Source organism: Anthonomus grandis, chromosome 9, assembly GCF_022605725.1.
Source record: "Anthonomus grandis grandis chromosome 9, icAntGran1.3, whole genome shotgun sequence".
Classification (NCBI taxonomy): domain Eukaryota; kingdom Metazoa; phylum Arthropoda; class Insecta; order Coleoptera; family Curculionidae; genus Anthonomus; species Anthonomus grandis.
Genome location: NC_065554.1, coordinates 6,769,138 through 6,787,736, shown reverse-complemented (window position 1 = coordinate 6,787,736; position 18,599 = coordinate 6,769,138). Strand labels below are relative to the sequence as shown.

General features: G+C 37.4%; 1 long non-coding RNA gene across 3 annotated transcripts; it reads left to right on the top strand.

Moving 5' to 3' along the window:
* The first annotated feature begins 2,059 nt into the window (after positions 1-2,059).
* Positions 2,060-17,370, top strand: LOC126740414 (uncharacterized). 3 transcript variants are annotated; one of them, XR_007661901.1, is made up of 4 exons: positions 2,060-2,257; positions 2,351-2,550; positions 12,921-13,132; positions 16,981-17,370. It is a non-coding gene; the product is annotated as an uncharacterized LOC126740414 (long non-coding RNA). The 3 variants fall into 3 exon arrangements; XR_007661902.1 differs by having other exon boundaries at positions 12,921-13,160; XR_007661903.1 differs by having other exon boundaries at positions 2,351-2,565.
* Positions 17,371-18,599: the final 1,229 nt, after the last annotated feature.

The window sequence follows — 18,599 nt, the reverse complement described above, 5'->3', positions numbered from 1 at the left end:
GTTAACTGACTAATTAATGATAGATTCGGAGAGATTAAGGTGGGCTTTTATTAGCAAAAGTGTTAACCATATTCCAGTAAAAAGAAGGTACAGTGGCGATTGTACGAAACGAGCACATACTTTACAATACACTGTGATGTCTAATGGCCAGAGAGTCCAAGTGTGCAAAAAGTTTTTTCTGGCCACTTACAATATTTCCGGCAAAAAAGTTGAAATTGCATTAAAAAAGTTAGCCGCTTCAAGTATCACTGAAATAGATCACAGGGGTCACAAGGAACCACCCAACAAGAAGTCAGAGGACCAGTAGTTGCTTCTCACTACTGTCAAGGCAACACGAAAAGAAAATATTTGTCAGCTGGTTTAAGTGAGGCTCGTATCTATCAAGACTACGTGGAGTACTGTAAAGAGCACGTCGCCCAGCCAGAAAAACTTGGTTTTTATATATCAATATTTGTCTCAGAATTTAACTACGGCTTCCACACCCCAAAAAAGGATCAATGTGACTATTGTACTCAATACAAGAATAAGCCAGATGAAGAAAAAGAAAAGTGTAAGGAAGAATACAACTTGCATTTGATTCGAAAGGAAGAAGTTAGAGAACACAAGAAAAATGGCAAGACTGAAGCTGTTAATAATCCGACTGCTAGTTGTTTTACTATGAATCTAGAAAAAATATTATTAAAGCCAAGTTTGCAAGTAGGGCAGCTATATTATAAAAGAAAGCTAGAGACTTACAATTTTACGGTGTGTGATCTTGCTACTAAAGAAGCGACAAACTACATGTGGCATGAAAGTGCAGGTACAAAAGGAGCTTCAGAAATTTCTACTTGTTTGTGGAAACTTTTAGTTTCATTAGGACCCAAGAAAGAAGTGACTATTTATTCAGACACAGCATCAGGTCAGAATCGTAACTCAGTTATTTCTACAATATTCCTAAGAGCCGTAAAAGAATTATCCATCGAAACAATAAATCAAAAGTTTATGGAATCGGGGCACTCAGAAATGGAGTGCCATTCTGTGTACTCTTTAATAAAGGCCCGGGGTAGAAAAGTTTTAGACGGAGTAGACGTTTTTACGCCAAAAGGATGGTACATGGTCGCCCGTAGTGCAAAAATAAACAAACCGTATCACAAGGTTGTGGAATTCGATTATACAAACTTCCTTGATTACAAGAAACATAGTGGTCAAGTGATAACAAACAAAACTCAATCGGAAAATGGTGAAGTAATGAAATGGTTAAAAGTAAAGTGGTTCCAGTACCGCAAAAACGAGCCTCTAACTATCTATTATAAGTATCGATTAAGCGACAACAACTTTAAGTCACTGAATATTTAACCTAGAAGGCGTAGAAATACATCTGCCATTATAGAAGTACCAAGATTGTACTGCTCCCAACCAAAAATAGGGCAAACTAAACTAAGAGATCTATTAAACCTTTGTCAAGATGGTAGGATTCCATCAACCTATCACAAATTTTATAAAAATTAGACCCCTGAAAATAATGTTCAAAAAAACTGTAGTTCGGACAGTGAATTGTTCGGAAGTAAATTATTTCATAATTTGTTAAAACCAACTACAAAAAAATATCTTAAACTATCTATGTCCAAAATTTCAATATTCTGAGGGTAAAAATAAAAAAGTTATTGATATAAGTAAGATATTTTTGTGGACTAAAAACTTTTCGCGCCATTTTCTCGAAATTATAATTATCTGGACTAGCTTCCTTGACCTCTAAGACGATGATATAATGTATTCTAAAAATATATGCACTCTAGCATTTTATTTTTCTATTTAAATTAATTTCATTAAAATTAGGTCAATGCTGCATTCATTGCTTAAATAATTCATTACATTAGTTGCTTTTAATTATCAAGTAAATAAATCAACAATTTCTAATGCACTAAAACTAAAACAAATGTTATTGCTCATCTCAAACTAATAAGTGGAACACGTGTCCGGTGTATTGGTAGTCCTAGTGTCGCTACATAGATTTCCTAACTTGAGGAAATACCCTAATCCTTTTGCTTCTTAATTGTCTTTCACTTGTCAAAGTCAATATGGATTTTCAGTTTTGCATTTCCATTGACTTGGTTTCCGTGTGTTGGTAGGAGCACACGTAAAAGTTTGTGGCCCAAGAAGATGCAAGTTACCTAAAATATTGGTTATTTGGCTTTAATGGAACTTGTTTTACCCCATCTTGACATGATTTGGTAATTTGTTGGCAGGACGCCCAAAATTTGATTGGAAACTTAGCAAGGTGAGTGATAGACCATTTCTTTGTTTGTATCGGCATCGTGCCAGTGACTTGGTTAATATCATTAGAAAATTGTTTCAAGGTTTTTGTTTTCAGGTTTTTATTTTCTTCTCTATTTTCTTTTTTTCTTCTTCGATTACTTCACCTTGAGGTTGTGATGGTGTTAAATTCTGTGATGCTCCACGAGTGACTCCATAACAGTCTGGTTTCTCCATAAGGAAAACCTAACCTCCACCTGAGCCCCCATCTCTCACAATCAAGACTTCAAACAGCCAGTTATCTTGGTGAGACTCCATGTAGGTGGAGAACAGGTGAATTAAGACCAGTTTCCTTTAGCTTTTTTTTTATTTATTAATTTTATCTGTCTTTTTATAATTTCTTTATTCAATAATTAATTCTGTTTAATTAAGAGTGACTAGTGGGATATGGACACATGGCCGAAGCCCATATAATCTTGTGTTATATATTCGTATCCTCTTCGTCTTATTGACATTGTTATTAATTTCTTATGTTATAAAAAATTTCATAATTTAATTTTAATACTATTATTAACTTTCATTATAAAACTTATTATATTTAAATTCTAATACTACTTATAACTTTATTAATATTGTAAAACTGTCGGGTATAACCTATATTTTATACTTAATTTTAACACTACACCCACTAAACAAGGTTCATGAACTTTCCCTGTGGTATACTTATTGTGTTTTGTTTTATTTAAATTAACTATTGAGGAAATCATTGAACCCATAAGCCACCATTTATTTAAAGTGTAATTTAATCTTATTTTATAAATAGTATTTATTGATAAAATTCCAAAGTATTGTAAAAAGTTAAATAAGGGATTTATGTGAATAAAATGGGTTGTTATTGGGAACTGTTGCCTCTAATTACCATAGTTAAAGTCATCTTTACTGAAATTAAAATAATCAGGTAAGAAGTTTTCTTAGTTTTAGCAAAACTAAGTGGCTCCTATTTGGTTCTCTTTTAGTTTTTTATTTACTAACTGTTACCTATATTAAATCCTAACCTACAAACGCCCAGCCTCTAATAATTCTACATTGGGATTCTAAAATCATGACTCAACAAGATCACTCGATATGACTAAATAATATTTTCAATCGTGAGTAATCGTGCCTAGTTTTTGGCGACTTGCAAAAGACACGCTTGAGTATAACATATGCATCAGGCGATATAGCTTCCTCCTTATTTAATACGTGGATAATATTTTAGCATCCTTATTTAAACGCATTGATTCACTGTTTCTCAAAACCAAACAATTGTGAATTGTCTGTTTGTGTTGTTTATTATAGAGTAATATAAAGACTTATTTATTTTTACTATATAAACATTTGCTGATTACAAACCCTTATAAAATAACCTATATCTTGATTTTTATAGATGGTTTTACCTATTAAGATGGAAAAACTGGACATAGAAAAGTCATGAAGTAAAAATAGAAAGAAAATAAAAGTGTTTTTAACTAAATTTGTTAAATCAACACAAGCAAAAATTTAAATGAAGATCATCATTTTCATGGTACTAGGATTCTAAGATTCAAGTTAGCAAAAAAAATAAAACAAATATTTTAAAGTGCATGCATCTATTCCAAGTTAATTGAAACTTTGTCTTATTTTAGGTAAGGATTACATTCGTTCATACACGAAATTTCTAAAGAAGTACATTAAAATTTCAGACAATTTACAATTCTACACTTTACGATTCTACAATCTCGCCCGACAAATCGAATCCAAAAGAACACGTTTTTTATAATTTCAAATTGTCGTATTCCTACTGGGAATAGGATCGTTTAAAATTTTATTCCGCTACGTTTCTCTAGGACTGCAGCCACACGACCACTTGACATAACAAACGTCAATGTCAAGATGACAACCGTCAATTTTTGTGACGTCCAGAAAAAATAATTTAAAAAAAAACCACGGGCTGGGCTGGGATTCTAAAATCACGACTCGATCTCGATACGACCACGACTTCGAATTCGATCGCGACGAGAAGGGTGATTCTAAATTTAAATTGTCGGCTAAACTCGTTTTATTTGATTTGATTTAGGTTTCTTGGTATATATTTGTTATTTTCCCTAATATTTGACAGATGGAAACGTCAATTGTCTTTTCTATTGATAACCACTAAGAATTTTCATTTATCTTATAAATTTTTTCACCTCCGTGTTTTTTTTATTTAAATATATGCCTATATTATTTCTTTAAAATAAAGAAAAACGTTGTTTAAAACCACCACTACCCGTTGGAAAATAAGAATTGAATTCATGGAAAAACCCCACCACAACTTTTTGTGCTTATTCAATTTTGGTTTTAATATGGCAACATGGGCAGCACCAAGCTGCAGCTGGCAGTGTGCCGAACGGAACAGCCCGAGGTCAGTTTCACTAGCGAACAGCTGCTACAATTCGTAGATTCGGTGACTGAGGCCATACTGCGGACTTCGTCCGGCAGTGAGGCACAGTCACTGCAATTCCATCCACCGCGGCTGATCAGGAACCACATTCTGTTAACGGCCGCGAACCAGGAAAGTCTGGAGTGGCTTCGTCGTGCACTCCCAAGTCTTTCCGGTTGGGAGAGGGTCACGCTAACAACAGTGCTTCGCTTATGCCGGGCCATCTTAAGGATCCCGGGTATTAGACACAAGTCTGACAAGCACACCCTGAGGCATCTGGAGTTTCAAAATCCTGGCCTCCCGTGCTCCCAGTGGAGAGTCTGGAAGCGTATGAAGAGACTAAGAACCTCAGGCTGGTGGTGAGGGTGGATGAGGGATCAGCCAAAACGATAAGAGACCGACAGGGCTCGCTATTTTATGGCATCACCAGGGCCTCTGGCTTCCTTATCGAGAGCAAGAAAGCGGCAGATGACACCAGGGTGGCTACTCCCACAGTGGCCCCTAGGCCCTGGCCGCCGACTTAGAAAAGGCCACTAGTGCTGACACCGCAGTTTCCGAGGGGCCAGGGCAATCCGTAGATGATGGCCCTTTCAGCTCCAAGGACTAAGCGTGCTGGCAGTCAGTCAGCCCCACACCATACACCATGCCTTTAACATTTCTGCAGGCGAATCTACAGCATGGAAGAGTGTCTACCGCTTTTCTGTGTAAAAGGCTCACTGAGATCCATATCGACGTCGCCTTATTACAGGAGCCCTGGACTTACCAGGGCTCTGTTAAAGGCCTGGGTTTAACTGACGTCACAATACATAAACATGTACCTTGTGAGAATCCTCGCGCAACTAGGAATGTGCGGTACTTTCTCCTCTCAGGTCTCTGCACAAGGGACCTAATAGCCGTCAAACTGTCAATGGGCATGGGAAAGGATTTGGTAGTCTGCTTTGCCTACTTTCCCATCGTAATTGAATCATTCCCCCCGGTCGTCACTGCAGTGGTCAAATACTGTGAAGACTTGAGTTTCCCGCTTCGCATAGGCTCCGATTCAAATACTTTCAGCCGACACAGAGATCGGGACTGTCAACCTGACCTGTGCGATAGTCGCGGCATTCGAGGGCAGCTGTCCCCTCAGACGGAGCCCCGCCAATGCCTGGGGGAATAGCTGGAACTATCTGGGTGCGTTTCTAGACATTTAAGGGGCATTCGACAACACCCCTTTCGCATTAATCTGCCAAGCACTCGAGAGCCGCGGCTCAGAACCCTATTTGGTTAGCTGAATAGAGGCCATGCTCTCGAATAGTCATGTATCTGCCCAGCTCAACAACGAGATTGTCGAAACGTTGGCGGCTAGGGGCTGCCCGCAGGGAGAAATATTGTCTCCTACCTTGTGGTGCCTTGTGGTCCACAGCCTGATAAATCTTTTAAACAATGCTGACCTATACACACAGGCCTTCGCTAATGATCTGGTTAACTTTTGCCCGGGGAAAGATATGGTGCCTCTCGGGGGGGTCTCAGGATTAACCCCCAAAAAGCAAAACTCCTACTATTCACGAGGAGACGTAACTTTGGCACGCCCCCTGTTATATCTCTAGGTGGCGTGCTGCTGCATTACTTTAGGACAGTTCGATTTCTGGGAATCAAGTTAGATCCCAAACTCTCCAGGTACGATCATGCAGACACCAGAATAAAGAAGGTTACCTGCGCGCTATGGGCCTGCAGGCGGGCTTCCGGCAATACCTGGGGTGTGTCTCCTAAGATCTTCCACTAGATCTACTCGCGCATCGTAAGACCTCTTCTCACATACGGGGCTATCGTTTGGTGGTCATGTACGGAGAAAGCGAAAATTCGTGCTCAACTGGACAGAGTCCAACGTCTTGCATGTCTCAGCATAACGGGTTAAATGCGAATGGTGCCAACCTTCTAATACTGAGCCTTCCGCCTCTGGACCTCGTTGTGCAATTCGAGGCAATGAGGACTGCGTACAGGCTATACGTCCTCGGCGAACTAAATGCTGGTGAGACCGGTCACACAAAAATTTGGTCACGGGCCATACAGGAATGTCCTCTCCTTCTGATGGGCAGTGACTGCATGGCTTCAGTGACTGGACTGCTAGCGATTCGTGACGCACATTGCAGGTAGAGAGGAGTGGCAGCATTCTAACAAACCTGCATTGCTAAATAGGGGGACCATCTGGTACACAGATGGCTCCAGAATGAATAACAGAGCTGGATCAGGGCTTTGTGGTGGGATCCCACATACCACTAGGGCATACTCGCTGGGGGAGCACGCCACTGTCTTCCAAGCCGAAGTATTCGCTGTATTAAAATGCGGACAGAAAATTCTAAGCTGCGGACACCGCAATACAGTCGTATCAATATGCTCGGACAGCATAGCTGCCATTTAGGCTATCACGGCCGCAAAGGTAAGCTCAAAGCTTGTACTAGAGTGCATAAAAGTCCTGAAAAAACTGGTGCAGGTTGGCTGCAGGATCCAGCTTGTCTGAATACCCGGCCACGCAGGCCGTGCAGGTAATGAGGAAGCGGACTATCTTGCCAGAGTGGGATCCGCGAATGTGCCGATGGGGCCGGGACCCATAGTTGGTATCGCCAAATGCGTTGCGATCGCATCAATGAAGGGTCTGCTGGACAAGTGGACCCACCGAAGATGGACTGAGTCCCCTGGTATAAGATAGGCCAAAGCGCACATAGGCGGTCACTCGCACTTAAGAAGCCATCTCCATACTATCGGTATTGCGGATAACGCGGAATGCCGATAGTGCTGTGAGGAGGATGAAACCATTGACCGTGTAGTCGGGAAGTGCCCAGCACTCACGCGCGCCAGGTTCAAACAAATACTTGGGTAACACTTTTAGTGTACCGAGTGACTTTAAGTCCTTCAGACCAGAGAGCCTTATCGGTTTCTCTAAAGCTGTTGGGTTCTGGTAACCCCCGGTGGGGCATGACGGGTCCATCAGGAGACCTATATGCACAATTGCCTTGGCACCCCACTGTTTCGATAGTTCAATGGCAACATGGGTGCAATCAATAGGAGCTATAACACCAGGGAAATTGGATCTCTCCATAAATGTTATTTTATTAATTTGTGTCTCATCTCTTATATTTGGAAAATTAATAAATCAATAATTAGCAATGTGTGTCAATAATTTCAGTAATTTTATGGAACCAACGAGTTGCAGTTTCGCTAATTCCAAATTTATTATCTTTGTGCAGTTAACGACTATTAAAGTTTGCATATTGCTTGCATGCTGCATACCAATCAGCAAATTCGTAGGAAATGACAGAGCGGCTTGCCTCAGAGTTACAAAAAAATAACTAATACGACAGAATTGAAGGCATTCATTGATCTACTGTATCTTGCTGGTGCGTTACGTGTCTTAAATTGTAATTTAGATGACTTTTCGAGGAAAATGTCCATTCCGCATATGTATGGCAAGCAAGCCAGATAAATACGGAATGAAAGTGATGATTAACGATTCAAAAATATTTTATGTGCTCAATGCTATCCCATACGTTGTAAAAGTTAATGTTGAGAATAATAAGCCAGTACCTACATATTATGTTAGAAAACTTTCTGAACCAATACACGGTACTCACCGTAACATTACGATTGACAATTGGTTTACATCAATACATCTAAGTGAACAAATGTTGGAACAGTATCAGCTAACAATCCTTGGAACTTTGCGAAAAAATAAAAGAGAAATACCTCTGAAGTTTATACAGAAAAAAGATGTAGGCACATCCTTACTTACTTTTGACAGAAATAAAACCTTAGTTTCAAACACACCAAAGGAAAATAAAACGGTACTGCTTTTATCAATTTTGCATCCTGATTCGTTACTTAGTACTGTAACTGGAAAACCAAACATTATACATTCCTATAATGAAACCAAAGGTGATACAGACACCTTTGATCAGATATGTCACTCTTACACCACGTCTCGGAAAACCAGACGCTGGCTTCTTATCATGTTTTTTAATATATTGGATGCTAGCGGAATAAATGCTATGGTACTATTCTCACTTGCAAATCCTCAATGGAAAGAAGAAAGAAAAAACAATAGAAACATATTTCTAAAAGAACTTTCAACGGCACTAATCGAACCGCACCTAAAGGAACGCTTACAAGTTACCAATTTGCAAACCTCGCTACTTCTAAAAATAAGCGAAATATTAGGAGTAGATGAACCTCAAAGGGAACGTTTCGATGCTAATTTGCCTAAAAAGGTCAGATGCTGCTTTTGTCCACGTGGTAAAGATCGAAAAATAAATGTTGCCTGTGCAATGTGCCACAAACCATACTATTTGGAGCATAGGGCTGAATGCAAAAAAAGGCACTTCCCTACATATATTTTTTATTTTTATTTTTGTACTTCTATGAATTTTCTTTTAATAAACATTTATTGATAACAAAACAATGTTTTTTGTTCTGTAATCCACACATAAGAAAAAACATTGAATAAAAGTTATTTAAACGTAAAAAACAAGTGAGGTTTCCGAGACTTTTTTCCTGTGCATGTATTTCCTGTGCATTGTACGTAAGATAAAATAACTCTGCTGTTCCAGAGTTAAATAAGGAAGAAGCTATATCGTCTAGTGCATACGATATACCCAAACGTGTCGTCGACAAATCGTTAAAAACTAGCAAATCCGCAACACACTCACGATTAAAAATTTTATTTAGAATCAGTCATATCGAGTAATCGTGTCGAATCGTAATTTTAGAATCTCAGCTGAGATACCGTCTGCAATCCTTGTACACAATTTATAATTGAGCGACAGCATCTCTATTTGCAAGATTCTCAAAATACTAAAACCAGTTGAAATATAAAACATTAAATATTGTTCATCAATTGTTAAGCCAATCACCGATCGTCTTTTGCTTTAAATGATATTTTACCTTGCGCGCATGTTTACATACCAGCCATTTCTTCGCCATATTTATTAATTATGCATCTTTTGTCATATTAAAGATAAACGTATTAGAGATTATTGTTTAATTGTAATTTATATGGGGAATACATTTATTTTATGCTTTAAAATTAAGCACTCTTTTGCCATTAATAAATTTTTTGTGTTGAATAAATAGTAATCTTTATTTGAGCCTACTTGCATATTTAAAATAACATTTATTGCATTATTAGCATTTCTCATTTTTGATGCATAGCCTTAGTCTTTAAAAGAAAGTTCAATCATAAAATTGGCTTTGATGAAAAAATATCGATAAAAGGCTTCGCAAAAATTGTGCACTTTTCGTCCGACTAAATCTGCAAATCAAACGTACATCGGGCAGCGATGACAAAAACAGATTTTGCAGCTATTAGAATTGATGGAAAATAAACATTAGAAAATATGGAAAAACCAGGAACCTCTTTATATTTACGTGATGTGAAAACAAACTTTTTTAAAGCATTATTTTTTATACACTTTTAAAGCCTTTTATGTATCATGGGCAGTGTATATAAAACAGTATTTTCCAAATTTATTTAAATTGTAGGAATACGCATTGCTTGTAATAATATAAACGCAAAAATGCCTTAATACTGTCTTCCTGCTATATATAAGCATATAACCCATAATGTTGACTGTTGTTTGAAATGTGGTTACTTTCGAGACTTCTCGTGGAAATTCTCACATATAACTCCTTTGTCTAAGATCAATATACTAGAAAGGGTAGTATACATTCAGCTTTATGAATAAGTCCTCTGCAGTCTGGCTTTCGAAAAGGACATATTGCAACGTCCGTATTATTAAATGTAATAGACGATATTTATAGATCTCGCGATGTAAACAAAGTTACAGTCTTCATTCTTTTGAATTTTTCGAAGGCTTTTGACACTTTGGATCATGATTTGCTTTGTGCCAAGCTCGAATACTATAGTCTTGATTCGACTTGCATTAAGTATTTTATTAACTATTTAAGTGACCGGTATCAGAGAGTCGTGATTGGGGATATGACGTCGGATTTGGTGCGCATCACTTCTGGATTGCCACAAGGATCCATAGTTGGACCACTATTATTTTTGGTATACGCTTCAGACATTTTTGGTTGGATTATATATTGCAGTATATATTGTTCTGCTGATGATACCCAAATGCGATATTCATTCGACCTTTCGTCCATTGCCGAGGTTTTTATATAATTTATTATTCAAAGAGAAACAACCTTGTGCTTAATGCAAAGAAATGCTTAGCTTTAACACTAACCTCACTTTGATATGTCAAATAGGAACCCCCATTGTGATACATCATTCTAAGTAGTATTAAAATATCTATTCAACAGTGCCAAAAAAAATTAAATTGATTGACGTACCAGAGAAAACTGAGATGTAATAATGGTCTGGTAATAATAAATATTTTATCGATGTTATACTTTGGTATATCAAACAGCTACCCTATAGTGTGATACATCATTTTGAAAAGCATATAATCCACCGCTTAACAGTGTATAAAAAATGTGAGTTTATAGACTTATAAACAGTAAGGGTGTAAAAATGTATTTAAAAATAATTTAATCAGTTCACAAAAATTATTTTATTATGTGCTTAAAATGTGCTTGTTATTCGCGAGACAATAATAAAGCCTTTTTTTAAAATTACTTACTAACATTGGCAAGTTCTTGTCCACTAATATCTCTACATCCGCGAGTAATTCAATCGTTTAAAGCATCAATATTTTCAGAGGGGTTTTTGTAAACTTTGCTTTCTAAATATTCCAAAGGAGAAAATCTAGTTGTGTTAAGTCTGGCGACCATGTGAGCCATTCTGCCACGTCTGCTAATCCACCTAGAAACTAATTATTTAGCCACTCTCGAACTGTCAATAGATATTTTAATGCTAGTTACAATGATATGTCACACGATGGGGATTCCTATTTGACATATCAAAGTAAGGTTAGTTATGGTTCGATTTGAAATGAAAACACTGTATATAGTTATCTAATCTCAGGTTTTAACCTATGAAAAGTTTCTGATAATTTTATGCCAAGTTGAGATAATTTTGACCTCGTTCCATTTAACATGAATGATAACAGATCACAATGATTAACGAATAATTTAGTAACATAGGTTTAATATACTTTTTCTGTTACACTTGCTTGACACAATCTATCAAGATTCATGGAACCGCTGGTATAAGTAGTACTTCCACACTCTTCATCAGCATAGTACGTGGTTGATTGAAAACCACATCTTATCCTTAAGTTAGGACCTTGGTCCTAATTATGGATGATTTAATTTCTTCGTAGCAAAGGGGTTGTATAATCTTGCTTAATAAGGATAGCGATAAATATTATCACAGTAGCAACTGTGGCGACAAAAATTGTAGATGTGTCCTACAGCTTTGATTTCCAGCTTTAAGGTCTTTCAGATGTTACAGCTTTAATTTCCAACAAATATGAATTATTTTGCTTAACTAATTTTCATTAATTTTAAACTCAGAAATATTAAACAATTAACTGATTAATATTTTTTTTTCAGGATAAAGTAAATTTCAACCATAGTTTCATTAAATAATTTATTTGATTTTTTTTCACTGATTTGATACACCGTTAAGATTGTCCCTCCTAACACACCCGATCTAAAATAGAAGGAAAACCATTATTGAAAAAAGAAAGTAAATAATTACATGGGCTATTGGTTCATATTTTTGTTAGTTTTTTTTGTAAATCATTGTTGCTAAATCATAGCTTCAAGTTATAAGTTGCTCCATAGTTGCAAATCACTTAAACCAGTGTTGGTACCAGGTAGTATCTTAGTAGATAGAAGCTTATGTGAAAAGGCAGACCCTATCTTGATCTAATTTTTTGTTGGTTATTAGTATGTGCTCGGTTAGCTTAATTGCTGATTCATTAGGTAGGCCTAAGAGTTGATAGAGCTCCCTGTTTTTTTATGTGTTAAATAAACCCCAGGAAAAGGCCACATTCCATCTTCGGTAAGTTAGCACATGTCCCTACAAGTCATTTTCCTATTTTTTTATTTAATTAATTTCTTATTTTCGTGCTTTTCGGTTTAATTCAAAAAAACATCAATGCATCCAACTTTTCAGAGAGCATTTTTATAAAATTTAACTTACTTACTTACAAAAATGCCATAAAACTGACAGCCCTGCCAAACCTCATATGTGGTATCTATTTTTAGGCCAGTACCTTCTGCTTATCCTGTGCTCCTACTTTTGCTGCACTCTCTATTGTTACTGCTTTTACCTCACTTGCTATTTCACGTGTCTCCACATCAGGTCGCTTGGATCATCACTTTCGGAACCTGCAGTCTTCCAATGGGCTACATCTAATACCTATTGCCCTTCACTACCTGCTAGTCATTCTTGAGGCCTCCTAACTGGTTGATTTGCTGCTGCCTCTTTTTGGCCGAGACGTATAGCTGCCAACAACGGACCCCCTTTCAGAACAGGTGGGCTCTGCTGCCAGTCGGAGAGACTCAGAATTTCAGGTACCCCTTTTTGGCCTGGTTTCCTCAGGTATTGATTTATCGGCTTGCCGCAATTTATAGATTATCTTTTCTGGAATTAATATGTTAAAAGTCTCGCAGATTTTCTATTGAATTTAGCAAAATTGTTTATACAGCCACCATCACTGATTTAAAATTGGGAACTAAGTATATATGTATATGCGGGGTAATATCAGATGTACTATTGAATAAGTATAAGGTGCTAATTTTACTTTTTTTCTTCTCATAATCCTAATTTCATAAATATAAGTATTATTGTTTTTTTAAATTTATAGGTTAAATTGATTAATCAATTATCAATTATGACATTGATTTATCTTTCGGTACTAAAGCTGGGTTTACCGATGTAAAACTGTAAAAATGTTTTTTTTTCGTGCCCTAATAAAGGCTAATTTCCCCCCAGGGAGGGCCGGGGTAGAATATCCCTCCGGTACGCTCTGCCTGTCGTAAAAGGCGACTAAAAGAGCAACCCCTTTGGTGGTAGATGTTGTCCACTTGCATCGCCCGGTTCAATACCACCACATAGGACTTGGGCGGCATAAAGTGGTTCCATGGAACTCACGTTTCGCCGCCATGTCAATGTGTCCGGTTTCCAAGGGGGAAATGGAGAAGAAAAATAAATGCATGATGGCGCCCTCACGACCAAAACTTTCCGGAGGTAAACTCGCCTCCCATTCGGATCTCCGGGCGGAGGCTGATTGGGGGGGGGGTCCATCAGGCGGATCAAAAAGCCTAAAAATCAATTTCTGCAACATCAGAGGCCTAAATACCAATATTAATGCAGTACACCAACACCTGCAATCAAATAAGCCTCACATTCTGGTATTGGCAGAAACAAAGGTGAAACCTTCAACAACAAATGTTCACCTCATTTATCCTGGATACGATCTACACACCCGCTTTCGACTAAACTTTGGATTGGCAGTATTTGTCAAGAACGATTTGACTTGCCAGCGGGAGGAAACGCTTGAACCTGCGGACTTCGACTTCATGTGGTTCAAAATAATAGCCAGTGGTGCCACAAAATTTATCTGCTATATCTACAGACCACTAAGCAACACCCAATATAGACGGCTCTTTTTGAACCTGGTTAATTGCATTAACCATCTGCAAATTGACAACCCAAGCGCAGAAATCATCGTCATGGGTGATTTTAACGTTCACAATATCAACTGGCTGCGCTTCTGCAACAAGAACGACGATGAAGGACGAGAAGCTGAGCTATTTGCGACCATATGCGGGCTTACGCAGCTTGTGGAACCTACCAGAATCCCCGATCGAGACGGCAAGTTCGCGAGTCTCCTAGATCTGGTCTTGGCTTCAGACCCTGACTCGTACACTGTATCAGTACATGCCCCCCTGGGAACATCAGACCACAAATTGATAACAGTCTCTTGCCAGTTGGAGGTTAAAACACAGGATCCTCCGATGCCGCGGATGGTATGGCACTATAAATCAGCAGAGTGGAACCATCTTCGAGAATTTTATCGCTCATTCCCTTGGAAAGAAGTCTGTTTTAGAACCAATAACATCTTAGAATGTGCAAACCAAATTACAGAGAGGATCTTGGCAGGAATGGAAGCTTATATCCCTTTTTCTACTAAATGCGGATCAAACAACAAGCAATGGTTCAACCTGAATTGCAAAAAGGCAGTAAACACTAAAAATGCAGCATATCACAAATGGCGTCAACATCCTTGCATCGAAAATCCGAAGAACTTTTTAGCCTCCAGAAATAGCTGCAAGCGAATTATTGATGAATGCAAAGAGAGTCACAACAGGATCAAAAACAAACTGCTAAACTGCCCAAATGGAACAAGATCTTTCTGGTCGGTATCAAAAGCCGTTAGTCAAGGATTTGCTAAGTCGGCCTTGCCACTACAGCCTAACAGCAGATGATGGTTCTATCGCGGTAACAGCAAGGGAAAAAGCCAACTTACTGGGTAAACTCTTCGCGTCCAATTCTACTCTGCACTCGCAAGGCAAAACACCGCCATATTTGCCAAGGATGAATTCATCGATGGGAGAAATTTCGTTTCCCCAACGAATTATAAATAAAATTCTTAAAAGCGTAGACACCAACAAAGCTTCTGGACCCGATGGAATTCCAGCCCTAATACTAAAACGTTGTGCAGACGAATTGACTCCTCCCTTATGTAGACTGTTCACGGCATCGTATAAGTAGGGCCAATTTCCAACAAGCTGGAAATCTGCTCGAGTGCAAGCTGTACCCAAAAAGTGTAAGAAGGCAATGCCCTCCAATTACCGCCCGATTGCACTAGTTCCAGTAATATCGAAGATTATGGAGAAAGCAGTCAACCAACAACTGTTAAGATATCTGGAATCATCTGGACTAATCAGCGATCATCAATACGGCTTCCGAAAGCTTAGATCCACCGGCGATCTTCTGGCCTACGTCACACACTTGTGGACGGAGGCCATGGAGAAGCACGGCGAGTCCCGCTCAGTCGCTCTTGACATTTCCAAGGCATTTGAGTGTGGCATGAGGGACTACTAACCAAGCTCTCTTCAGTCGGCATACAAAACTCATTATTAATTTGGATCAAAAGTTTTCTTGAACAACGAACAATCCAAGTAGCCGTCGATGGATACCTCTCCGACAAATTTAACATTAACGCTGGAGTCCCTCAAGGATGCATTCTATCCCCCACCCTTTTCTTGATATATATCAACGATTTGCTAGGAACCACTGTCAATCCAATCTACAGCTTTGCGGACGATAGCACTCTTATTTCCACATTTAAGTCCGCCAAACCAACAAGTAGCTTCAACCAATAACGATATTAGAGCAATCTTGGAGTGGGGCGGTAATAATTTGTTCAATTTTAACGCTAAAAAAACGCAGGCTGCAGTATTTACGATGAAGACTAACCTTGGTGGCCCGGAGCTGGTTATGGCAGGGAAAACATTGCCAATGAAATCATCTTTACATCTTCTAGGAATCGAGGTCACCAACAGTGTGTCCTGGCATGACCACGTTGCCGAGGCCAGGGCGGCTTCCAAAAAACTTGGAGTGCTTTTTAAAACGAAAAAACTGTATACGCCAGAACAGCTGTTGACTCTTTATAAGGCTTAAATACGCCCTTCCCTCGAGTATTGCTCGCATGTCTGGAGCTCTGCACCCAAGCATAGTTTAAGCCTGCTGGACTCTATACAGAAGAGAGTTATTCGTCTTATCGACAAACCAGAACTGACAAAGAGTCTGGATAGTCTGGAACACAGGAGAAAGGTGGCTGATCTCTGTTTATTCTACCGTTATTATCACGGTAAGTGCTCCTCTGAGCTGGCAGGCCTAATTCCACCCAGGGCTGTTCCGGCAAGAAGGACGCGTCTAGCAGTTGCGGCTCATTAACATCGAGTCCACCTGCCTACCCCAAGGACGTCGCTGTATCGGGACTCATTCATCTGGAGAACATCTTCTTTGTGGAACGGGCTTCCACCTCACATATTTCCCGACGCATACAACCTACAGCGATTCAAGATGAATGCCCACAAATATCTTCTCGCAAGCACCACTCCAAGAGTGACATTGGACTTTCCTCTTGTGCTTGTTTACCATAAAATAAAAAAAAATAAATAAATCTGGAACCCACATTTAGGCATTATGCGAGATACAGTGCAACATACAATAACGTATTCTTTTAAAAATTAGTAGGTTATATTTTTGGAGGCTTGAATATTCAGTTTTAATGATATTTAGGGTTGTATAAAGTAAGGTTGTACAATAAATAAGAAATTTTATTTATATTTTTGGTATTAAACAATATTTATAATTAAATTACATTAAATTTATTTTTTTTTGTATATAGGTAAATTTGCGTATCTTGGAAACCATAGTGAACCTTAAAGAAAAAAACTAATGTCAGTGGATCAAGCGCGCCTTTACTAGCACATAAAACTGTTGATCCAGCCAAGAAGTAATAGCCATAAAGTACACAAAGCGACATACGTCAGAGTCTCCAATTTAATTACCATGTACTAATAAAATTAACTTAAACACGTTGATTAACACCAATAAATTGGGAGTTAGTGGTAGTCACTGTTCACTTTATGTAATAGTATAAATTTTCAGGTATATGTGTGAATTATTATAGCTTGTAACAAAATTTAAAAAGTAAAAAGTAAGTGCACTAGCTAATTATACATATAGTTGTATATGATTGACTAGTCGTTTTTTTATATAAATATTATTACATTCATTCTAGCGTCATTTATCATACAGTCTATTTGTTACGCAAATATTTTGAGGTATTGAAGCTTCAAACATTGATATTATTATTAACTGAGTTTGTCTATTTTTATTGAACTAATTTTGAACACGCATCTGAACAAAAAGTCGAACAAAAAGTCTGAACATCTGAACAAAAAGTTTATTCAAAGAATTTACTATGAAAGGTAAAATAGCTGTAAACTTAAGATTTCAATAAATTAATGTACTCTTAGTTTACAATTATTGTTATTTAATTACCATTTTTTCGGTTAGAATATATTAACTATAAGTTACTATCTGAAATGAATTTTTGGTATAGAACTTATTTTTATCAAAAGCTTCACTAATTAAGGTTAAAAAAATATTATTGTCTCGTAAACTGGAGAACCTAAAAAATTTGCTGTAGGTCTAAGTGATATTTTTTTTATATGTTTTAAATAATAAATACATTTTTAGCAAGACATTATTACATCATTTTAATTTCTTATCCTTCCTTTCTGTGGGATCTGATTTATTAATACATTCGTCTAATATTTTATTTATTTGTTCTGTATAATTACTGTTGGGTCTTTAGTTACTATAGTATGAGGCAATTGGTCTGACGAAATTTAAACTTTTATGAAACAATATTTTTAATAATTGAGAACGAGAAAACCGATATAAAAGTTGCAACTAAATAACGGGTAAAATTATTTTTAAACGTAGGTGCCTCTTTAAATAAAAAGAATATGCTTAAATAACTTTTTTATTTTAGGCAAATAAATAAAGAAAATATTCTGGAATATTCGTATTGCTTTAGTGTTAAATTCTTTAATAAAACCATACTATATAATAGGTATGTCTAACGGTAAGTAATAAATAGAGAAGCCAAAGCAGTTTTCATTTAATAAAACATGCATCAGACTAGAAGTTGTAGCATGTTATTACCTCGGATCTAAGAGAGGAAGAATATTGTAGCGCTTTTACTACCCTTATAGCGTCGCTCTAGGAAATTAATTTATTTTCGTATACTGCTCTTACGCTCTAAATACGTTCAACAATGTATTAAACGCGTTTTGTGTTATTTTTTTGTATTGTAGTATTAGATTTTGGATTTAAATTTTTAAAAAGCCAAATGCAAGATAAAATATTATTTTTGAATAGATTCCTAACGAAAAACTTCCACGCATTTACTACATGTTTATTTGAAAAGTTTTATTAATTAATTTCTGAAAAATT